General features: G+C 34.7%; 1 long non-coding RNA gene across 2 annotated transcripts in view; it reads left to right on the top strand.

The window, feature by feature from the left end:
* Window positions 1–26,103, top strand: part of LOC120885688 (uncharacterized) — a 135,659-nt gene that overhangs the window by 18,417 nt on the left and 91,139 nt on the right. For both annotated transcript variants that reach the window (XR_013429767.1, XR_013429766.1), the window contains exon 2: window positions 9,838–9,976. This is a non-coding gene — a long non-coding RNA (uncharacterized LOC120885688). The remainder of the gene's footprint in view (window positions 1–9,837; window positions 9,977–26,103) is intronic.

Raw genomic sequence — 26,103 nt, 5'->3', positions numbered from 1 at the left:
GGCAAGATGCATGTGAGGAAGGGTCCCTTTGAGCTGGAGTGGCCACATAGCTGGGAGTTCCTGTCTCTAGTCCTGCCCTGGAGTAGCAGGAAAGGTGGCCCCTTGACAACAGCATGCATCTGTGCCCTTCCATATTGGGCAATTTTAAAATTTCTTTTTTCTTTCTAAAAGAAGAGGTTAGTAGAGAATATACTTTTAAGAAACCCCTAAATTTTTGAAAAGTCTTTTTAAATTTGTTTAAAATTAAACCGAGGTTGATAAACACATTTTGAACATGGAGTTGAAGTGTGCTTTTATTTGTGATATTTATAAGCATGAGCAAAGATGTTGAGAATATCTGAGCATTAAGTAGCATTTTAATATCTCTATTACATTGCTGATCTTATGTTACTAGTACATACACATTCAAAAAAAAAAAATCTGAACAGCTGTGTAGTTAGCTGAGAGGACAGCCACAGGGGTTGGGTTACAGGAAAAGGAGCTTGACAAGATGAACTGTAAGGTACTCGTGCTTAGTTGTATCAGAGCCCCTGTGGCTCTAGCATTCCCAGAGCTGCCGCCTGCTGAACTCTAGGTCTGCATTCAGAAATAACGGATTCTATGCTTATTACTGTTTTCTGTTTAGTCATTTACATGGGGCTCTGTACTGCAGACATAGAAGCTTCATCACACTGTTGTTCATGAGCAAAACATGCCATTGTGCTCGCCAGTTAATAATAACATGTATGTGTATATAACTGAATTTGAGTGTGGAACAGTGAGGACAAAAACTAGTATTATAAAGTCAAAGATGCTAAAAGCATGCGACTTACCTTCCAGGTATTTAAACTTCTGTTTCCTACCGAGAGCCATGTATACAACCTAGACTTCCTTTCCGCTCCCATCTTTTGCAGGCTTCCTTTGTATCATGTGTTTTGACCCTCAGCGTTCTTGGGTAGTTTTATTTTTATTTTCCCTTTGTTATATTTCTGATAATTGTAGGCATTTTTTTGGAAGAGAAACTAGTACCTCATTTTGCACAAGAAAGACAAAATAATAACTACTTAAAAATGAGGCCTGATGCAAAGGCAGTTCACTGAGGAAAGAATAGGCCTTTCATCTATTGGTCATCCATATGCAAAAGAATGAAACTTAAATTCATATCACTAGCCATAGGTAAAAATTAACAAAAATAGATTGAAGACTTAAATATAAAAACTAAAAATAGAAACTCGTACAACAAAGGAAAAAATCCTTCTAATCTCAAGTTAGAAATCTAAGATCTGTTCTATAAGACACCAAAATCATGATCCATACAAGAACAAAATGTATACACAGCTAGTCCTCTGATTCTAAGAGTTCCATATCCACACATTAAACCAACTTCAGATTGAAAGTATTTGGAAAATATTGATTCTTATTCTGAACATGTGCAGACATTTTTCTTTCCAAAAATATTATAGCATAACAAGTATCTTTACAAACATTTACATTGTATTGGTTAATAAGTAATGTGGAGATGATTTGTAAGTATATCAGAGTATATGCTTAGGTTATATGCAAATACCATGTTCTTTTACATTAAGAATGTGAGTATTTGTGGGTACCAAAATCTGTGGGTCCTGGAACCAATTCCTTAGGACATAGAGGGACAACTATATGGCGGGCTTTATCTAAATTAAGAATGTCTGTTTTCAAAAGTCGGTGTGAGGAGATTGAAAAGACAGGCCCCAGATTGGAAGAAATGTGTACATCATATATCTTACTTGTGTCTAAAATATTGTAAAGAACTCTCCAATCTCCATATTGAGAAAAGTAAACAACCTAGTTAAAAAATACTCAATAGATTTGAGCAGATTTCCCTAGAGAAGACTTAAAGATTGCAAATAAATAGATTAAAAAAAGATATTGAGCAGCATTGGTTGTTAGGAAAATACAAGTTGAAACCACAATGAGACACTACTAAACATCTATTAGAATGTCTAATGTTGAAAAGGCTGCATTGTTGGCAGTGAAGCATGCATCTGGAACTTTCATACACTGCACATAAAATGTAAAATGGTACAACCTAGGAATTAGTTGGCATTTTCTTAAAAATTTAAACATACACCTACCATATGAGCCTTATGGTAAGCATATGGTAAGATATGATAGCAATTTCGTATTTGTAACATTTATTTTTACAGGCGCTTAGAAGTCTTCCTTGTTTTTTCTTCTCCATTGTGTAGATGTTCTGTAATCTATTCAACCTGTTCACTACTGGTGGACCTTTGACTTGTTTTCCTTCTTTTGTTATTAAAATAATGTCATAATGGAAATCCTCTTGCATATGTCACTTGACATTTTTACCAGTATCTCTGTGAGTAGATTTCTAGGAGTGAAAAAGCCATGTATTTCAAGGGTGGGTACTCCAGGGTATCACCAGACATTCCCTCCTAGGAGATAACACATTGCCTTCAGAGCAGACCATCCAACCTTGGAATATTTCCTGGTCAAACTGATGAGCTGTGTAAATTGCATTTCTCTTAATTAGCAGAGTTGGTGGTTTTCATGTTTAAGGGTCATGTGAATTTTTAATTATCTCTTTGTAGCATTTTCTCCTTTTCCTTTTTTAGTGAACTAGTGCCAGTTTTTAGGAGTTTGTTATATTAAGAATTAATTCTTTTATCTTTTTTCCAGTTGTAAATATTTTTCTTCTTGTTTACCATTCTGTTTTGGCTTTGCTTAGAGTTTTTCTTTTTTATATTCTTTTGCTTTATAAGCATTTTGAGTTCTTTTTTGTTTATTAGTTTTTGGCACCAGGGATTGAACTCAGGGTCTCTTTAATATTGAGCTGCATCCCCATCCCCATCTTTTTTATTTTGATACAGGGTCTTGGTAAGTTACTTAGGACCTTGCTAAGATTCTGAGGCTGGCCTTGAACCTGCAATCCTCCTGCCCAAGCCTCTTGAGTTTCTGTAATTGCAGGCCTGTGCCACTATTCCCAGCTACAAGTGTTTTTTTTTTTTTTTTTTTTTAATGAATAGGAATTTGTTACTCTCTTTGAGGACCTACAGGCAGGTATGGATCTGCTGGGCGACTCATATGCCTGTTTGTTGGCCAGTGTGGCTGGTGCACAGTAGACTCTAGGGACAGCCAAGCATCTCACATTTAGCCCACATGCCTTCTTTTCTCCTGCAGGCTGGTTCAGGCTTGTGCTCAGCACAGGGGCAAAAGCATCTACCCTTCAGGTGGACACCTGATACTGCTGGTGATGCCCTGCTTTCTGCATCCAGACCTGACTTAGGCCGGAGGCTGGTGCAGGCTCCTTGTGCTGTCAGTCAGCTCCACTCCTATGGCACACGGTCATTTTTAAACAGCAGCTTTTTGCTTATTTTTTTGTAATTTTTTTCTTTGCATTTTTTTTCCTTTTTCTTCTGCCCTTCTTCCTTCCTCAGATCTCAGGCACACAGAATTAATTGTTCCCAGCTTTTTTCCTCCTCTTTTTGGTCCTTTGTTTTCCTTACAAACCAGTATTTCACAGAACTGGTGTATTACCTAGCTATTTCGAAGGTGCAGGTCTTCCTGAAAGTGTTGTTTGCATCTATCCCTGAACTTGAAAAGAAGAAGACAGTAGCTCAAAATTGGGTATCATTCATTTAAAGCTGCTCATGTTTCTTGCCTAACAGTATATATGCTGTGGAGGCAGGTCAGGGAGGCAGCATCCCAGGGGCCCTGAGCTCTCATGTGTTACCAGCACAGGACCCAGTAGACTGCAGCCAGCCAGGGCAGCAGCTGCCAGCTCTTGTTTTACCCAGATGTGCCTAATTGAAAGATCTCTTTTACACCATTCTTGGTTTTATACAAACTGCTCTTTTTATCATTCCCTGCTTTGAGAGAATACTTTTCAGGATTACTTGAGAAACATAAGTTAAAAATAAAAAACAGAGAAAAATAGCTATTTTCTATCCAGTATTTCCCCTCTCCAAACAGATGCCTTTTTCAACCTCAAGTGTCTCATGTGTCTCAGTGTCATGACAGATCACTTGCCAAAGTCAAAATAATAAGACTCAGAAATTCAGTGTTTATGAAATCAGTTCACTTGAATGTGAATGTGTGATGATGCTGCCAGATAGGTGGGCAGAGATCATTCTTGAGGTGCTGATTTGTATCATGATGCTTTTGCCTGTCAGGTTTCCTGTGAAACGCTAAGTAACAGTGATGTGACTTTTTGCTGGAAAGGTGGGGGCTGTGATTAGGGCCACGGAAAGCAACCAGTAGGAGGAGCTGAGACAACAGTGCGGAGATAGTAGCATCATGAGCTGGGGACTTGGGTCCTGGAAGACACAACAGGATTCATTTGAAACTGAAGAAGGGATTTCCCTCCCTTTGAGCCAGTGGCATCTGAGGTGAGGAAGAGGCAGGAGAAGACATGGAAAGGATTGTAAGCTGTGTAAGAGCAAGACAGATGGGCCAAAGTGGGGGGATGGAGAGACGCCTGCTGCATGGAGGTGTGTTGGGCTGAGGGAGGAGCCAGGGTGCACACCTGAGACTGGGAAAACCTGAGGAGCCTCGGAGTGAGAGTCAGCTGCCCACCAGGCCACTCCTGAACCCAGGAGCACCTCTGGGTGGAGTTGGTGATTTTCTGCAGCAGCATTGTGCTGCCCACAGTTACAACCAGAGGAGATAACAGGGCAGTGCAGTGTATGGGTTGGAATTTGCCAGAGTTCACAGTGAAAGGTGAGAGAGAGCAAGGGGAAGGCACCTTTTGTTGTTTTGTTTTTTTTTCTTTGCAGTACTAAGGGTAGAACCCATAAAACTACATCCCCAGCCCTTTTTATTTTTTGAGACGGCATCTTGCTAAGTTGCACAGGCTGGTTTTAAACTTGTGATCCTCCAGCCTCAGGCTTCCAAGTGGCTGGGACTGCAGTTTGCACCACATGCCCTGCTAAGGGTGGGAAGGTTTAAGACCAAGGATGAGGACTCCGATGAGAATGTGATAAAAGTCTTGCAGCAGTGGGAAGGTCAGGCTAATGGAAGGTGAGAGCTTGAGTGGGCCGAGTGCTTGTTGGGAGTGGGTGACAAACTCACCCAACAGAGGCCTGCCCAAGGGGCTGGGCATCTTTCTGTGCTAGGAGTCTGGGGAAGGAAGGCAGAGCTGGCGGGGCGCGGCTGCCTTGGTGCCTTCAGATCCCCGGCAGCCTGCGCTCTCGCCATCCTCCTCATCGGGCAGCATTCCCTCCACAACTTCTTTCTTGTCTCATGGTTCTAAGGCAAGCTGTTTCCGTGTTAAATAGCTGTTTGTCTCCCACATCTGTTGTCTCATGTTTATTTGCTTAGCTTCTGACTTCTTCATGTGTATAAATTACTTCTGTTGTGAGTATTTTGCCTTTATCGTGATTTCTGTCTTCAGTATTTTGTCTTTTTTGATGCTATTTCTAATGTATTTATTACTTCTCTAAGAGTGTTATTCTGGTTTTCAGTGTTTTTCATGGCTCTTTAATTTCCTTTTTTTTAATTAAAGCATTTTAGTTATATATAGTAATGTTGGGTTTATTTTGACAGAATTATATGTGCATGGAATTTTATTTCAATCCCCTTTCTCCCCCGTACACTTTCCCTCCCCTCCTCTCCACCCCACTCTCTTTCCACTACTCTACACATCCTCCTTTTGCTCATTTATTTACTTTTGGTTAGTGCTTTCTACATATACATAAAGGTGAAATCCCCTGTGGTATATTCATATATGCATATAACATGATTTTGCTAAGTTTATTCTATACTTCCTTCCCTCTAGCATCCCTCTTCCCTCCCTCTCGGTTCTTCTACACCACTAATCTTCCCTATATCTTTCTGATATCTGATTTTGCCGTAGTCTCCATATGTAAGAGAAAACTTTTGACCCTTGACTTTGTGACTCTGGCTTCTTTCACTTAGTATGGTATTCTCCAGTTCCATTCATTTACCAGCAAATGCCATGATTTCATTCTTCTTTATGACTGTGTTAAGCTCCCATTGTGTATATAGACAACATTTTCTTGATCCATTTGTCAACTGATAGAAATCTGAGCTGATTCCATAATTTGGCTATTGTGAATTGTGCTGCTAAACATTGAAGTGACTGTATTACCATAGTCTGCTGATTTTAGTTGTTTTGAATAAATACTAAGGAGTGGCATAGCTGGTCATATGGTGGTTCCATTCCTAGGTTTTTTTTTTTGTTTTGTTTGTTTGTTAATCTTGCTGCTTTCCAGGATGGTTGTACTGATTTGCAGTCCCACCAACAGTGTATGAGTGTACCTTTTCCCCCATCTCCTTGCCAGCATTTATTATTTTTTGTGTGTGTTATTGATGATTGCTAATCTGACTGAAGTGAGATGAAATCTTGAGTTTTGATTTGCTTTTCCCTGAATGCTAAAGATGTTGAACATTTTTTCATGTATTTCTTGGCCATTTGTGTTTCTTCTTTTGAGAAAGTTTAGTTTAGTTCTTTTGCTCAGTAAATGACTGGGTTGTTTGTATTTCTTGTGTTAATGTTTTTTTTTTAACTTTTTTCGTAGTTGTAGATGGACAGAATACTTTTATATTATTTATTTATTTTTATGTGGTGCTAAGAATCAAACCCAGTGCCTCACACATGCTAGGCAAGCTGTTTGCCACTGAGCTACAGCCCCCGTCCAAGTTATTTTGAGTTCTTTATATATTCTGGATATTAATCCTTTGTCAGAGGAGCAGTTGGCAACAATTTTTTTCCCATTCTGAGATTCTCTCTTCACACTCTTAATCATTTTCCATGCTGTGAAAAAGTGTTTTAATTTGATGGCATCCCATTTATTGATTCTTAGTTAAATTTCTTGATCTTTAAGAGTCTGTTGAAGTCAGTGCCTGAACCTGTATCATGGAGTGTTGACCGTATGTTTTCTTCTAGTAGTTGTAATATTTCTGGTCTAATTTTTAAGTCTTTGATTCATTTTGATTTGACTTTTGTGCAGGGTAAGGGAGAGGGACCTAGTTTTATTCTTCTATATTGCTATCCAGTTTGCCAGCACCATTTGTTAAAAATGTTGTCTTTTCTCCAACATATATTGGCACCTTTATGAAGTGTCAGATAGCTATAAGTATGTGGATTTGTCTTTGTCTTTGGTTCCATTGGTCTTTGTGTCTATTTTGATGCCAACACCATGCTGTTTTGGTTACTGTAGCTCTGTAGTATAAATTGAGATCAGGTATTGTGATGCCTCTTGTATCGCTGTTTTTGCTTAGATTGCTTTGGCTATTCTGGGTCTCTTATTCTTCCAAATGAATTTAAAGGTTCCCTACAAAATCAGGAACAAGACAAGGATATACTTTCTCACCACCTCCATTCAAAATAGTTTTTGAAACTGTAGCCAGAGCAAACAAACAAGAGAAGGAAATTAAAGAGATACACATAGAAAAAGAAGAAGTCAAACTATCTGTTTGCTGATGACATGATCTTGTGTCTAGAAGACCCCAAAATCTCCAACAGAAGACTTCTGGACCTGACAAGTAAATTCAGCAAAGTAGCTAGATACAAGATGAGCACTTCTAAGTCAATAGCTTTTCTAAACTTCAACAGTGATTCTGTTGAGAAAGAAATTAGGAAATCATTCCTTTCCTAATAACCTCAGAAAAAAATTTGAGGAATTAACCTTGCTGTGGCCCTCTCATCTCTCTCCGAGCCACAGCCATTAATTAAGGAGATACCATATGAGAGGCAATGGAGGATGAATAAAAGAGTCTAAGAGACACACAGGGAGAGAAAACGGTGGGGCCGGTGGGCACTGCTCTCTGCTAGAGATGTAGTGACCCTAAACTAGCTCAGCGCATTTATTATATAAGTTTTGTAAAAAGCTTATCTGTGGGTAAATAGGCTATATGAAGGATTCTCTCATCTCTGGGACTTGGTGCCTGAGCTCAAGGACTCAACTGCTAACTGCTGTGTGCCTTTGCAGGTAACTTGCTCAGGCCAGCATCATTGTAACAACTGGGCTGGTTCCCCGCACAGCACAGCACAGCCATGATTCAATTCACCACTCTCCACATAACCTAACCAAGAGGGTAAAGATCTCTAAAAGGAAAATTATAGAGCACTGAAGATAAAACTGAAGAGGGCCCCATAAGATGGGAAAGACCGCTCCATGTCCTTGGGTAGGCAGAATTGATATTGTCAGAAGGGCCATACTACCAAATGCAGTATACACAGTCAATGCAGTCCCCATCAAAATGCCAATGACGTTCTTCACAGAACTAGAAAAAGCAGCCCTTAAATTAGGAACTCTTCACTTCATCCTCATGGAATGTTTTGTTGAGGATGCTCTGTAATGTAGGCTTTCTAGTTGAGAATTCTTTTCATTTTTGTTTATCATGGAAGGTTTTTATCATTTCTCTTCGATACCATGGAATTTCATCTTCAAAACTGAAACTTAATTTTGCTGGATATAAAATTCTTGGTTGGCATCCATTTTCTTTCAGAGCTTGAAGTATATTATTTCAGGACCTCCTAGCTGTGAGGGTCTGGGCTGAGATCTGAATTGTTTTCCCCCTCTATGTAATTTGATTTTTTTTCCCCTCTCGCAGCCTTTAAGATTTTATCTTTATTCTTTGTGTTAGTCATTCTCATTATAATGTGTCTTTGTGTGGGCATGCTCTAATTTTGTACATTTGGGGTTCTATAAGCCTCTTGTATTTGATTTACAATGTTGTTTGGTTTACAATGTTGAGGTATGTTCCTACTGTTCCTAGTTTTTCTAGTTTTTTGAACATGAAGTTGTGCTTTATTTTGTCAAATGCTTTTTATGCATCTATTGAGATGATTGTGTGATTCCTGTTTTGATCTATTAATTTGATGAATTTTGTTCATTGATTTTCGTATCCTTATGAGGAATCCTCAAATAGAACAGTTGTGACAGTATACTGTATTGTAATGGAAGTTACATGACTGTGATCTTTCTGTCACAGGACAGGTAGTGTGTGTGTGTGTGTGTGTGTGTGTGTGTGTGTGTGTGTGTATAACGTGCATACACTAGACAAAGAGATGCTTCACACCCTGGGCAGGACAGAATGGGATGGCATGAGATTTCACAAGATACTCAGAAAAGCAGTTTTGAAATCATGAAGTAATTATTTCTGAAATTTTCCATTAATATTTTTGGATTTCAGTTGATCATGGATAACTGAAACCCCAGAAAGCAAAAGTAAGGATAAGCTGGGTATCGTGGCACATGCCTGTAATTTCAGTGGCTTGAGATGCTGAGGTAGGAGGATCACCAGTTCAAAGCCAGCCCCAGCAAGTGAGGCACTAACCAATTGAGTAAGAGCTTTGCATAAAAAAGAACAAAACTCAAGACAAATTTTGATCACTATATATAAGAATTACGTTTCCTCACATTCCCAATTATATATGCTTCACTTCTCCCTTAACACACAGCAGGAGGGGACCTAACACTCATATTTGTGCCAATATTCTGTTATGGAATATATTTATCAACTAAGACACTAGAGATTTCTAAGTTCTCACCAGACCAGTTTTGGAATTCCTGTCTACCAACAGAGCCTTTAGATGTTTTTTTAGTCATGATTCTCCAAATTCTTCCAGTCTTCAACTTTTATCCAATTCTAAAGTCTCATTAATAATTTCTGGCCCTTCAGTATCCGTGTATTTGTTTTATGGCTGATAACATTGGGTGACATTGGTTCTTCTGTCTGTCCCAAATTTTTCTCTTCCTATCTCTTAGAGTAACAAGTCATTTGCTATGGCACTCAGATAATTCTGGTTCATCTCTTTATCTCAAGACCCTTTACTTTGTTAAAAATGCAAAGATAATATTTTTTTAACAGTGTAATCTATATGGGTTTCAGAATTTGGACATGGAGACTTCACATTGAAAGCCACCATTTCATCCACTCCATGTGAAACATGCCTGTGTGAGAGGACATGGAAGCTGCCTATAGGTTGTTGATAAAGTAAACTGACCACAATGAAAACCTGTACCTAATGGTAAGTTTATGAAAGGCTTATGTGGAAGTGTTGTAAACAACAGAAAGATTTCCCAAAGCAATATTTCTGCCATATTCATTGTATCTTTGTAGAATTGCTCATTTAGCTCCTATCTGCATCTCATCTCTTTCAGCCTGCAGCAACAGCTGTCTAACTCCTCCTCCTATTTCCCTATAATACAGGCCTCACACTATACTCACTGTTATGCTTTGAGCACATTCCAAATTTCTGTCTTTATATAACAAAGACATAATGAGATAAACCATGGATATGCTGGAGTTGTAAAAGAATAAATTATATTTATTTATTTAATAACACTTAAATAGTGCTTGCTATATACTGAATTAGGTTAAAAACTTCTAAATATTAATAATACTAACTTGACCCTCAAAAATTATCTTCATTTCACATATGAGTTGTTCTGTGCATTGAGATAGGGTGGGTTTAGTGTCCTGTGCAAAGTTGCAAACTCAGTAATGGTATTAAAGTAATGGAGAGGCAAGTTCAAAGATCAAAAACATGGAGGTCAAATATCAACTATTAGTTGTAAAATATCAGAGGATAGATATAGATGTAACATTCACATTAGAGTAATATTAACCAGTGAGATTATGGGCTTCTTAATAGTCCAGAAGGGATCCTCTGTTCAGGAAAGGTGCTTAGAAAATAAGCCATAGACTAAGTCATTTTTGTCTTGGGTCTCCTCAAATCCTTCATCAGTGAGCCTCTCTTACTCTTCTGGACCCAACTGAAAAAAGGTGGACAGGAGGCTGAAATATAACCTTATCTCTCCATATGGGAGCATGTGAAGTAAAGAGCACCTTTTCCCACCTCACTCTTTCCCTTTGCTTTTGTTGCAAATTTTCATCACTGCCCTGAAATGCATTCTCATATACTCAGATTAGATTCCTGAAAGTTTTAGTGGCATGGTATTATTTTTATTTTGAAAGGAAAAGCTTATTGATAAAAGATGGTTGTTTTCAATTTTAAAATTTATATAACATGAAAAGACCTGCTTTCTCATATTTTCTTATACTGTTATCTTACTGATTGTTTTTATTGATCATAATAGTTAAGGGATAAATGAATCTTTATGATTCCTTATTCACAGCTCTGAACTTCATAAGGAAACTTCATGAATTCATTATTTTTGTTTTAGATTACTTATCTTACAATGTTATTATGAATAAACATATTTTAGATAGAACAAACACCAAATTCATTTATAATATATTTTATATAATATATTTAACAATTTTACATATAATTATAAAATATATTAATATAGGGCCTAAAAAAGACAAAAAAAAAGGAAAATTCTCACTATGAGGCAAAGAGGAAAGAATTGTAAAGATGCGAGAACTTTGTTGCACATAGTTTCAGAACAACTCAAACAATGAACTGTTGAACCCAGATTTTGAAGAGTTTTTTAAGACATATCTATGCTAAAATGGCTGTTATTCAATACATACTTGTTGAATGAATGGCTAACAAATAATAATAAATTACTTCTGAAACAGTCATGACTTCCTACTGGAATGGCTTTTCCTGACCTTCCATACTTATCCCTCAGGTCTCACCTTGAATGTCACCTTATCTGGAAAATATTCTTGGCATTATACTCCTGTATAAAAATGGGACAGAGACAAAGGAAGTACTGTGTTCCTAGATCTACCATAAAGGGATGGCCTCTGTTCCTAGTTCTCTATTATATATAAACAACCCTCTGTAATTAGCTCTACACAAAATTTAGCATAATTTCACCTAAGTAAGGTCTAATGCAGTTTTAAATCTTCAGTAGATATTTTTAAATGCACATTAACATTTGATTTATATTGTTAAAATCAACATACTAATGTTGCTATTTTTAATTTCCCACAGTTTAGAAAATACTTTTATTTAAGATTGTGGGTTTAAAAGTTCTGTGGTTAAATGAGTTATTTATTTTCAGCTTTATGGGATGCTTTTTATGAAAGTAATTTGCCCTTGTGTTCTTGGCCACAGTTCTCTTTCTCCCTGTTAATACAGCAATTGCCATCAGCTGCTTCCCCAAAGCTAAAGATGTCATAAAAGGTTTTTGAAATTTAAAATGTATGGAAATTGAAAGTTAATGTTATATAGGGAAAAGTAAATTTGTTATGTGGGCAAAATGTTTCTTTAGATGTGGGGCTTCCATAAAAACCTGTGTTAATAATTGTGCAGATACACAAATAATCTCATTTTTTCGTTTCTATAAAAAAAGCTGGGCTGGAATGAGATGAACATCACCACCCTAAGTGCATGTATGAAAAAGACATGAATAGTGTAAATATATTTATATGCAAGCAGAGAGATGAAAAATTGTGCTGTACATATGTAATATCAATTATAATGCATTCTGTTGTCATATATAACGGATAAGAATAAAAAAATTAAAAAGCTGAAGGGATTTTGATATACTATCACCATTAAGATCATTTAAAGCAAATTTCATTAGTTTTATATTTATTTGTTATTCAAATAAAAATGTTAATCAGAAAAACTTTTAATTCATTAATACTGTTATTGGAATTTAAAATTGATAGAGGTCTAGGGGCTTGAAAAATTAATCCTGAATTTAGTGCCATGATACTCTCTTCTTTGGAGGGAGTTTTTCATAGCACTTCAGTGACTTCTAGGCCAACATATTTATTTGTATATTTGGATAAGGCCTAGATAATATATTTACCCAAGACGATTCAGCCACCAGTGGCTGTGCTTCCTCATGCACATTGGAAAATAGGAAAGAATGTCTAAAGTTCACACTGAAGGAGATCCATCCAAGGGAGCCCATGCTCCTCACAGCAACACCCATTTCAACTACCAAAGCTTAGAGGCTAGCTCTCAAGAAACTATTAGGCCAGCACACCTTCATGTTTGTGGAAGGTTTGCCCTCTACCCTAGTTTAGCACTCTTCTCCACCTCCTTCATCATGGTGAGCTCCAGAGCATTACCCATCCCAGATATGCCATTGCAGATATCCTCCTCCTTCTAGCTATAATTGTCTAATTTTTGATAATGACAATTTTATGTCATTATTTGCAATGGCTTTTGAAAGTATTTTTGTGTTATCACCTGGTTCACATGCACATTTTATGAATATTCAAATTTTATGGTCTATGTATTCTCTAACATTAACTCTATTAAATATTGACTACTAATCCTAATATTATGTTAAAATTAAGTCTAATATAATGGGAATACAGTTAGATCATATGAGGTTTTATGTATCATTTGTCTTTCCCTTTCCATTATCAATGGTATAGTTATATAACTAGTCACATATTCATTATAATATGTATCCATGTGTCCTCAAATTTAAGAAATGCATAATATCATGACTCTCATAATATCATGAAATGAATGTATAATATATATATACACATATTCATATATTCATATATGAATATATTCATATATATTATCACATGAACATTCTTATGAGTACTCTAATGTTGGAAGATACAAATTCCCTTATCAGAACACAAACCATAAAAGTTGGCTGAACTGAAAATTAACCTAATGTGATAACCATATTTAAACAATTTTTTACATAAGAGCGTGTAGTATAAAATCAATATTTATGTGGAATTTGAATGATGTATACTCAATTATCAAAGGCATATTTCATATCTATTATTATATACTCATGTATATGATATATGTACAGTCTACAAATCTGAGTAACATTATACACTAACCTGAGTTATTACATGTACATTTAAATGGATTTTCATGCAAATTTTTAATAGTTCAATTTCAGGAATATTCATGTTTCCTGATATTCTTATTCATTCCTTCATGCTTGCAATAACCTTTATAATATTAAATACTAACCTTAATATTACCACTGTAACTATACCTAATTTAGCACAAATCCATATATATTCATATGAGATGTGATGTGTATTTTGACTTATAATTTTAATTATGAATGGTTAAATTAGTATATATTCATCATATGATATATCCATTCATTCCAAGTCCAAAACTTTGTATTCGTATGATTCACTTTAAATCATTTCTAGTTTTAATACACATCTAGTCATCCATATTTTCCTACTCTATTTGACATGAATATTCTTATAATTATACATGGTTTTCAAAATATATATTTATTTTCTTTTTCAAAAATATTTTATTTGTTTATTTTTACGTGGTGCTGAGGATCAAACCAGGGCCTCACACATGCTAGGCAAACACTCTACCACCAAACCACAACCACAACCCTACATATTCATTTTCTACGAAAAATTCAAACTCAATATGTAATAGTAACCCTGATATTACCACTATACCTATAAATAGTTTGAATTAATTAATTTTCATGAATATCAGATTCCATATATATTTTAAAATGTAATTTCATTCATCCATGTTGAATTTCCATCAAATATTTTATATATTCACTATATGATATATTTATGCATCATCTAGTTAAAAATTGGTATTCATAGAACTGACAGTACACTTTTTTCTATCTAAAAACATTAATTTATAGGATTTCAAAACATTTTCACATGTATAGTAGAATAAATACTCATGTTACCTAATGCACACATTTATTTAATAATAGTAAATTACTGACACAATATTCAAAACTAACCCTGAACTGATGTTTATACCAAAACCTAATCTTAAATAAAAGCATGTATGGCTATAAACATACATGGTTATGTTCATAAATATATTGAAATTTCAATGATATTTTTGCATATATATTTTGTGTCTTTGTAATATTATATATATTTCGCTATTCCCAATTTAAAAACATTCATGATCATATAACTCACATGATACTTTTCCCTATCTCAGAACTTAAAGATGTATATCTGTTCTCAAACATATTTTCTCCTGTACATCCTTTTGAGTCCTGTATGCTGACATTCACATTCAGAATCTAACACAAACCCTACTTAAAACGAAAATCAATACTAATCTTAAACTCATTCTTCTTCCTAAACCTACAAACTGAATGTTTCAGTGGATTTTGACATGCACATTGAGTACACTTTCATATATTATCATATATTGACTTCTATGGGACATCCATGCAGCCCCTAACTTAAAAACTAAGTGTCTAAATTACATACCTAATGCCCTTCTATGTTTCAGATCTTACATATTTTTATGTTTTCATACATATTTTCACCTATACATTCTTATGAATATCATGTTTCCCCATACCAATATTCTTCCTAACCCAAACAAAAATGGCATGTTAATCCTAACCTTACTTCCTTACCTAAATCTAATTTCATGAATAGAGTTGTTTTTCCAGTACTGGTATGTAGGGGACTATACACCTGCTGAGAGCCTCAAAGGTAGATGCCAGAATGATACCTGGGGAATATTAAGGTTGCTCTGTAGGCTCTGAGATGCCCAATGTCATCTTCCAGGACAAAAAAAAAAAAAAAAAAAAAACATGGTCAGAATGAAGGGATGTGTCTGAAGCAATCCAGAAAAGATGGACAAAACCAGGCCTGTCAGAATACTTGATGCCAGATGCATTGGTATAACTGTCAACTTGTGAAAATGCCATAGGAAGATGGGTGCAGCCTCCATCCCGTGAGGCTCTTGGAAACACCTGGTAGGAGACAGTGGTTGCCAAGGAAGTGACCTCACTTCACTTCTTTGAAGGTAGTGACCCCACCTAACTTCATTGTTGATGGAACTCTCTGAACTTGGAATCCAGGTAGCTAGGCACCCAGAGCCACACACAGTCCCAGTCTGCTTACATGTTTGGACTCAACAAGTGCAGAGTTATACTTTCTTGATATCTACTGATCTGTGGATTGGCAAATTCCAGAAAAGCACCAGGAAGGGCCCTTTCCTGAGAATGAAAGTACTTGATCATCACTGGGTCATGGCAACTTCATTGCGTTTGCCCAAGGAGACCAGAGGTGAGACAGGACAGGCCATTGAAGGTGATCATAGTTTAACCCACCATCAGATGACATTTTGGATAGATGCAGAAGTTCAGGGGTATGTCTTGGTTTGTTTTTGTAAATATGTTTGAATTTGTGGTTTTTGTCTCATATTCCCTGAGAATATGGAGGGAAAAATAATTTATTTGGTATTTAATTGACTGTATAGTGGTGAGTCATTTTGCTGAAGGCTATTGTTTCTATGTTGATATGCCCTATGAATCTGTCATCCTAGGGAGAAGGAAAAAGTGCATCAGTATATATGTTTTGTGTAGTGAAAACATTTCCAGCACTCCTCCTGGCAAGTGTATGAATGAACTGCTGCTTGCCTTGCAGATGGGAAACACCTAATATAGTCTTTAGATCCTCTATTCCTCCTGAAATCTGGCTGCTACCCAGAAAGTCTTCATAAAAGATGTGTACCACCTCCAAACCTTCTGAAATGACTTGGTGAAAGGAGTGCTAAGCATCACTGTGAAATTTAGAAATCACTGAGAGGTAAGGTTTTCAGGGGAGAATTCTGCCTGGATAGATGGCAATCCAAGTTGGGCAAGTAGTAGAAGTAATTACCAGAGTCCTGTTTAAAACTCTTTTCAGGGTTTGTTCTTCCATATTCTTCTGTTCCCATAAATGTAAGGAAATTCTTTCCCTCACGACTCTCATTTGTAAAGCCTCAGGAAAAGCAATTTCAAAATCTGGATGGAGGGCTTGCATCTGTCTCTCAGTGTGAAAGCATTCTATCTAGATATGTCCAGTGACACCCAGTGGATAACTGAAACAGCTGATAGTTCTGAACCCTGTATAAATAATAGTTCATCAGTATCTATGAGGTATTAATATTTATATATATCTATAATATATATTTATATAAAGTATCCCTTATATAAATGTAAATCCCTTATATAAAATATATTTATATTTATATATATTTATATAAGGTATCCCTTATATAAATAATACCTAGTATTTATATATAATGCACATACTCCTGTACATTTCAAATCATCTCTAATTATGTATAATACCTCATACAATATACACATTATGTAAATTGTTATGCTGTATTGTTTATGGGATAATGACAAGAAAAACTGTACTGTATATGAGAAAGGAATTTTTAAATATTATTGATTCATAGTTGATTGAATCCATGGATGTGGAATGCACAGATACTAAGAGGTTGAACCATATAGAAGTTGTACCATATAGGAGTTGAAATATATTTCTTCTTTTTAAAAAAATCAGCCGTAGATGGACACAATAATTGTATTTGTTTGTTTGTTTGTTTATTTATTTATTTATATGGTTCTTAGGATTGAACCAAGTGCCTCACACATGCTAGGCCAGTGTTTTACCACTGTGCTACAACTTCAGCCCTGTAGTATATGTTTTCATATCCACACAAACCCATGAAAAAATTTAATTTATAAATTAGGTGTGGCAGGAGACTAATATTAACTCATAATAAAATAGAACAATTATGCTAAATGAAATAAGCCAGTCCCAAATTATCAAAGTGAAATAGTTTCTCTGATTTGCAGAGGCTATTCTAAAATGCATCAGGAAGTAAAAGGGAGAAAGAAATAAAAAATGAGAAAGGGAATTTCATTAAAATAACAGAAATATCAGTAGAGATGTTGAAGGAGATTGAGGTGGAGAAAGAAGGAAAAGGAAAACAGTGTATAAATCTTACTGTACATTTTTGGTACATACAGGAATATATGACAGTGAATCCCAAAATCAAGTATATCTGCAAGACACAAATTTAAAACAACAATAACAACAAAACTATAAATAAACTGCAGGAACACCAGTGGAGTAGTTGGAGGGGTGCAGGGGGAGGGAGGAGGGGGGAATGGAGAAATGCTAGGGACTGAATTAGAACAAATTATATTCCATGCTTTTGTGATTATGTAAAAATATATCTTAATGTTATATATGGCTAAAAATCAAAAATAAAAAGAACAATCTCTTAAAAATAAAACAGAACAATTATAACAGTATACTGTGACAAAATTGATAACATTACTATGCTTGTGCTTTAGGGAGATTATTAAGTGAAATAAGGATTACTTGAATACAAGCACTATAATTCCTCAATAGCTTATCTGATAACTAAGATGGTTATTGGGCAGGTAAAATATACAGTGTGGAAACTCTAGACAAAGTGATGAATCACATTTCAAGTGGAATGGGATAGGATGGTGCAAGATTTCATCATGATTCAGAATAGCTTGATTTAAAATTTATAAACATTTACTTCTAGAATTTTCTGTTTTATAATTTTGGATCTCCATTGACTATGGTAGCTGAAACTGCTGAAAATGGAACTGTGGACAAAGAATGGTTACTGTAAATATGAACAGGAATATGGTTTCACAAAGTAATTTAGGCCCTTAATTAATATGCATGCTTTTTAAAGGAATATGACCAGACAACAAAGTTTTCCTCTGTCTTCTTGTCCATGTTGTCTGATATTTCAACAATTTTACTTTCCATAGCACTTCATTTTCCTTCTATTATTCCCTTCAGATTGAAATGAATGGAAAAAGTGATCCCCTTTTCTTTTTCCTATAAGCTCTACATCTGAATTGGACTTTAGTTTCTGTGCCTGTCATTGGTGATTAGTTATGACAATTTAAATGCAGGACTTCAGTCCATCCTGAAAGGTTTGCCAACTTTAGACAGTGGCTAATCTCAGATAAAATTTAATAACACCATTACAATTTAACTACTTTAAAAATATAAGCATATTTCATTCAGTCATTGTTTTCTTCCTAATTTTTAATAATGTAAAATTCGACTCAGGTATTTTTGTATGATTGTATTCTCTTAAGAATAGTATAATCTTACAGGGATGAGGTTGTAGCTCAGTGGTAGAGTGCTCACCTAGCATATGTGGGGCCCTGGGTTGGATCTTCAGCATCACATAAAAATCAATATAAATAAAGGTATTGTGTCCAACTATAAGTAAAAAATAAGTGTTTTTAAAAAAGAATAGTATAATCTTAACATTTCCTCTTCTAGCAAAAATTTAAACAGTAAATTTAAAAAGTAAATTGTAAGTACATGGCTATTACTTTTATTTTTTATTAATGCATTATAATTATACATGATATAAGGGTTGATTTTTACATAATTTTACAAGCATAGATTATAATTTGTTTCAATTTAGTCCCTAGTACTCCCCCCTTCTCCTCTTCCCTTCCCATTTCCTTTCCTCTACTCTACAGTAGGTCTTTCTTCCTATTTATTTATAGATTTTTTTTAATTTAGAAAATACATATAAGAAATACAATACAAATTATACAAAATCTAAACAGTGAAGAATATCTTAATATTACAATTAACATTTTTATCTATATTTATATAAAATGCTTCTGCATAAAGTTGTTTTTACAAAAAAACCACAAAAACTTATATTATACATATTATTTTGTATTTGGATTTTTTGTGTAATATCTGTCTGAGTCCTCATTTCACTTAGGTACCATTCTATGTGATAATATAGGAAGTGTGTTTATAAAATATTACAAACACTGTCTGGAACATAATAAGCAATCAAATGTCATTTGTTCTTTGTAATCACCTTATCATAAATGTGAAATTTGTGTTGCTGTTTTCCTATTTGTAAAACTTTACTTTGAAACAATCTCAAATATACAAAAAATGTAAGATTAGAACACAGAGTATTTCTTTTGCTTAAGTCATTTTGAATAAGTTGATAATACAGTGCCTTTCAGCCTAAAATTCTCTAGTACCTATAAATGAGAACATTTTCCTTAGATTACCTGAATTCACCCATCAAATTCAGGAAATTAACATTAATACATCATTAAACTCTGATCAAAGCTCATTTCATATTTTTTCCCAATTATCCCCAATGTATTCTTGACAACAAAAAGTTCCAGTTTAGAATCCTGTATTACATTTAATTGCAATGTCTCTTTATTATCTTCCATTTGGGACACTTCCTAATATTTCCTTAACTTTCATGACCTTGACACTTTTGAAAGGTGTGGGCCATTATTTCGTAGAATGTCTCTTCACTTTCTGTTAGTCTTTTGTTGTTGTTGTTGTTTTATTGGAGATTGAACCCAGGGCCTTGTGCATGTGAGGCAAGCACTCTATCAACTGAGCTATATGCCCAGTGCTTCTGTTAGTCTTAATGGTCCATCATGATCATATTTGGATTTTGTTTCTTCAGGAATTGCACAGGTTATCTGATCTTTTCTATGCATCCTATCAGTTGGCACCTGATTTTAATTTGTCTCATACTGACAAAAACTTGATTATGGTGGTATTGGTCAGATTTCTCTAATGCTATTTTTTTCTTCTCTTTCTAGTTAGCATTATTTATGGGTCAATGAGGAGTATTTTTGGAACATTCCTCATCAAACTTTCAATATTTCATGTAATTATTTCTATGAGTATGGAGTCAGCCTCATTCAAAGATTTACAATGTTATTTATTTTGGTGCCAAATGCTCTCAGATTTGGCCAGTCGGAGGCCCTTTCAATTTGTTTCTGTGTGGTTTAAACATGTATCTATCATTGTTCTTTACCTCTAAATTCATTTTGTACTTTTTCTGAACAAAATGAGCTTTTTTTCTGTACTTTTTTGTACTTTTTCCCTTAGCAGAGAATGGTTTCTGGAACCAAAATCTGTGTGCCAAAAGTACTCATTGATATTGGGGTATTGCTGCTCCTAAGCCCAATTGGTAGAAGAGTTAGGGAACATACCCATATACATATTAATATCTGTATTTCCAAATGTTTATACATGGAAGACCATGAGTTCTTTCTAATACCTCAAGTTCTAATTCAAGGCAATTCTAAAGTTTCTTTTTTTCATATTTTCACTTTTCAATAACTAACATTAAAAAAATGTGACTCCCAATATTTGACTGGTTCTGATGTAGGCCAACACTAAATCTGTTAATGCACTTTTGCCCTCCCCCTCTCTGAATACCCTCCTTACTCTTCGCCTCCAACAGTCTATGCCTGGCTGCAGCTGCAAGCTCCCAGAATGAATATCCTCCTCATTTTTTTCAGGCTTCAACTTACTGTGCCAGGTCTCCCCTAGTCCCCCTATCAGGGCATGTCTGCTTTGCTGGGCCCCAATAACAGGATTTTGACTGAACTCTTCAGGAAAGGAAATGAAAAGAACAGTTTCTATCCTTTGATTTTTAAGTTGATGTTACCTATTTTCTCACTACCAGGATTTTTAAAGATTACTACTCTTCTATTGGATGTTCAGGTATGTCACATGTTCTTGTTGTGGTTGTTCTTATAAACAGTGATTTACTGCAGGCAACCTCCACATTTTTTATTATAATTTATGGGAATTTTGCTTGCCAGATTGAGTGCTGTTCAAAGTAATACTAACTAGCTTGCTGGGCATGGTGGTGCACACCTGTAGTTCCAGCTACTCAAAATGCTAAGGAGGCTGAATTTCTTGAGTCCAGAATTTTGAGGTCAGCCTGGTAGCATAATGATATCTCATCTCAAAAAAATATACAAACAATGACAACAACAGCAAACAAAAACCCCAACACTAGTTTACTCATTTATTATTATTGCTGGTTTAGTTTCTACCTAATTATATTATAGAAATAATGGCTTAATAAATGAGGCTGCTGGGACTAAAATGAGTTTTCAGATAATTTTGGCATTATTTGAAAAACTCCTACTGTTTTCTCATAATAACCATTTTTGAATGAAGCTAATTTAAAAATCTATTGTATGTAATCTATTCCTAGTTATTTAAAAATAAGAATATGAGTTTTTAAAAAGTCTCATGTCCTTTGCATGTCATAGAAAGCATTTCACTGGACTCCCAAACTACCTCTTTTGCCACTTTTCATTTTTATTAGTTTATCACATCATTTATCCTTCCTCAAGTTGCCACCTTGTTTTTATTTCTGCAATAATGCTGTGTTTCTCAAGGCATAGGTACCAAACCATGAGGTGAAAAAAAGTGTATTTGATATTTCATGAGCATTATATTTCTAATCACCAAAGAAATTAAATCTTTATTTGACTTCCTTACAACTAATTCACAGTTTAGAACTATTTATATTTTGACATACACAATGAGGGAGACACCATAATCTTTTTCTGTAATTAGGCCTCTGAAGTTTCAATAAGACCTTCCTCTGTGCCTTTGCTCTTACTGAACATTAGTACTGTGCAGCTTGCCTCCAATCAAAATTACATGCTTTTCTGTCCCATAGTATTTGACTGCACATCTACTAAAACACTTAGAACTTACTTGTGCAATATTTTTTAATAGTCTCTCCTGACTAGACCATGAAGTTTATGAGAAAAATTAAGTGTTATTATCTAGCCATTCATTTCCTGCAGGTAGCCTAGTGATTTATCTCATGTAGAAACTCATTAAATGTTGTCAAACTGAATAATTTATTGTCTTGTTTATACATGCAGCTGGTGGCCCTTATAGCAGAGACTTAATTATTTCTCTTAAACTACTGGACACTTAATTCATTAGTATCTGCTAGGATAAAATTTGACATGTCCAAGTATCCATTTTGCCAATACCTCAAACTATTCAGAAAATAGGCAGTGTAGAAACAAACAATACAAAAATGCCATAAGATTCTTATGAAAAAAGATGGTTTGCTAGTGATTTTTTTCCTCCATCTCGCCCAGTATTCTGACAAGCAGGATACATCTTTTGATTTTCTAGATTTATCTGTATACATATTCATGTTCATTAATTTGAACTTTTTTTTTTTAAATCAGAGAACTTTCTTAGATCAGGTCCAGCATTCTAAGCACTTCCAATTTGTAAACACTAAAGGTAATTTAAGGGAAAAAATAAAATTCTGTTATTAGATAGATTCCACATCACTGGTTCTTTTGCTGTATAATTATAATTTATCAGTGTCCTACAGGAGCCACAGCATGGCATAATTCATTCCTATTCTATCTGTCCTGCTTCATACTATAAATAAAGCTCCAAAGGTCATGTTTTAAATGTGGAGCCATCTGAGTAGGACATTTTCCAATGGCAGTGAATCTCATATGTTGGTTAATATCATCTTCAGTGACATATAAAAAGCAACAACTTGATTTTTCCTCAGAAAGCTAAATTTTATTGAATATAAAGGATTATCTTTTATTCTAAGATTGTCCTTCATACTTACTGATAATTTAAATTGAAATTTGCCCTTTCTTTTAATGAAACATTCATGACCAGGTACTGTGAATCTGTACCCTTATAATGTGAAATACTTGAGACAACATATGTTTCAGAATTTAGGTTCATTTTGGATTCTGGAAAGGTAATAAAGTCCATGTATCCTATATTACATAACAGCCACAGCAGGGTCTGAGAGGACACTCCCTAATCAATTACAGTAATGTTTCTGCAGTGAAACATAAGAATATTTATTCTACATGATAGAATAAGCCGGTGAATAGCCTCATGTCAGTTTAGGTCAGGCTTTATTGCCAGATGAGGAGGATTAGTTGAGATGTTGATGACAAATGAGTTACAGGCAAGAATAAAAAGGCATGTTTGATTTTCAAATGTTTGGATTTTGCAATTGTGGATGAGAGGTTGCCTTTTAAAATGTTCTTAGTTTGAAAAATTAAGTTGGCTACCCTGTACAGGACCACAAGATGTTTTTTGAAATTTCACTGGTCCACAAAATCTGAAAGCATAGGAAACACTCCTTGAAAGCTATTGAAGTGAGTGTAACTATACTTTTATATTCATCCCTAGCCAATAATAATGTCCCTTTCCATTTTGTTTGCAAGGAAATACATCGTCAGTTATAATCTTTGAATGTTGCAAGATTCCCAGACATGCTTTTTTAATTGAAATAATTAAATTTATCTTGTGGCAATTTTCAGAGATTAGGGCAGGATAGGTTGCAGTCTAAACCCATCTACAATGTGAAATGATGGGTTAGGATTTTCCTAAAGGAATGACTTCTAACCAGAAAGGTCTTCTTGGTTGTATTTGTTTGGGTTAAATAGAATTGTGAACATAAGACTTGAGGTTGGTCTGTGTTGGGTAAGGGCACAAATATCTATGTGAATTTAGGTTAACTTTGGCATTCGTAGTTTATGTGCCTATTCATCAAATGGAGCTAATAGTTCCCACCCAACAAGTACAAAATGAGTTAGCAGTCATGAAAGTACTTGGATGAGGAGGACACTTTAACATGTCAAATGGCTGTTTTGAGAAATAATTTATATAGTATGAAGCAACAAAATAAAAATAACACAGATATACAATTCTTATCCTAGCAAATTTGTCCAGAAAGTAGACTTCGTACTTTATCCTAGCTAGGCTATAATTAACTATTGCTTAAAAACTCTATTTTTCTTAGCCATTGTGTCAGTTATTTATAGAGTTCTAAATTTAAAATCTACTAAAATCTAAATTTAAAATCTACTACACAGGTACTTTATCCTAGCTAGGCTATAATTAACTCTTGCTTAAAAACTATATTTTTCTTAGCCATTATGTCAGTTATTTATAGTATTCTAAATTTAAAATCACTTTTTGCCTGCTTTGTGAAATGTACCTGCCTGATCTCAATTTCCTTCTTGAGAAGGAAGAGATAAAAAAAGATAATAAATTAATTATATCAAGTACATTAAAGTGCACCATGTAAAATAAGGTGACATTACTTGTGTTTGTTAAATGTTTTTTCTCTTCTATATGTTTAATTTTTAAAAAATATTTACTTTTTAGTTGTAGTTAAACACAATACCTTTATTTTATTTATTTACTTATATGTGGTGCTGAGGACTGGACCCAGGGCTCTGCAATGCTAGACGCATGCTGTACCACTGAGCCACAACCCCAGCCCTAAATTTTAAATTATATATAAAACCATTTCAGAAATGTGTCCTGTAGACTAAAATAAAACTTAGGTATTTTAACAACAAAACTACACTAGAACACTATACATGACAGCCCTTTTATGAATGCCATTGAACTGGCAGAAGACAATTGGACATACTGTTACACACTGAGTGTTCAATAAATATAACCTGGATAGATGAAAAGTAGGGAGGAAAGAAAAGAGAGAGAGATGCTAGCCTTTGGGCTTAGGTTCCTTATATCTCTTCTTCATATCATGGCTACCATTCTTAAATGAAATGCAAAAACTAATTCCTTACAAAATCTACAGCATGGGAACTGAGAATAAATGGATTTGAAAGATCTCTGGGGAAACATGGAAATTTTCTAAAATTATCATGGTGGATGTTGGCACAACTCAGTAAATTTACTAAAAAACATTGAATTGTATACTTTTCCAGGTGAATTTTATGATATATGTTATAATCCAAGAAATCTATTTTTTAAAATTCAAATTACATTTTATTTTAAAAGCTTTGAGGTTCCTTCAGAGGTACATATAACTTAATAAAACATAGTTACATATAAATATAGTAATTATCAGATGAGGCTGAATGTGCTGGTGCTAAAGTAGGGGAATAAAACAGGATACAGCAGACCCAACAACTGGAGCTTAATCCAGAAGATTCATGAATTCCAAGGCAAGCCAGGTGATATTGCAGGATCTAAGCTGCCATTCCTTAAATGGCTGTGACATAAATTGATCTGATACTAGGCAGTTTACATATATTATCAAATTTAACTTTACATTTTTTTCTTTTTTTTTTTTTGGTACCAGGTGATTAAACCTAGGAGTGCTTAAACACTGAGCCACATCCCCAACTCTTTTTAAAATACTTTATTTACGGAGATAGTCTCATTAAGTTGCTAAGGGCCTCATTAATTTGCTGAGACTGTCTTTGAACTCAAGATCTTCATGCCTAGGCCTCTTGAGCCCCGAGGATTACAGGTGTGCACCACCGCACCTTGCTATGTATATTATTAAATTATTTTAATATATCGTGGATTGATTTTCAAAATACTTTGAGAACAGGTTTATATTCAGATGTTTTGTTCTTTAATTGAAACTCACCCCTGTTAGTTGTGTGAGCCAGTGATGGTAAAGTCTTCAGATAGAAAATTGTTTTTTATACAGTTTCTTAGTCATATCCTATTTTTGTATACAATAATGGACACTTGCACTTGGAAACACTATTAAATATGTTTTACCTCAGAATTAGGATAAATAGAAGGATGATATGATAATCTCCATATTAAAAAGGAAAATGATTTGTTCTCCAA

Source organism: Ictidomys tridecemlineatus, chromosome 13 (genome assembly GCF_052094955.1).
Source record: "Ictidomys tridecemlineatus isolate mIctTri1 chromosome 13, mIctTri1.hap1, whole genome shotgun sequence".
Taxonomy (NCBI): domain Eukaryota; kingdom Metazoa; phylum Chordata; class Mammalia; order Rodentia; family Sciuridae; genus Ictidomys; species Ictidomys tridecemlineatus.
The sequence above is the reverse complement of the archived record's forward strand: the minus strand, read 5'-3'. Positions and strand labels throughout refer to the sequence as shown.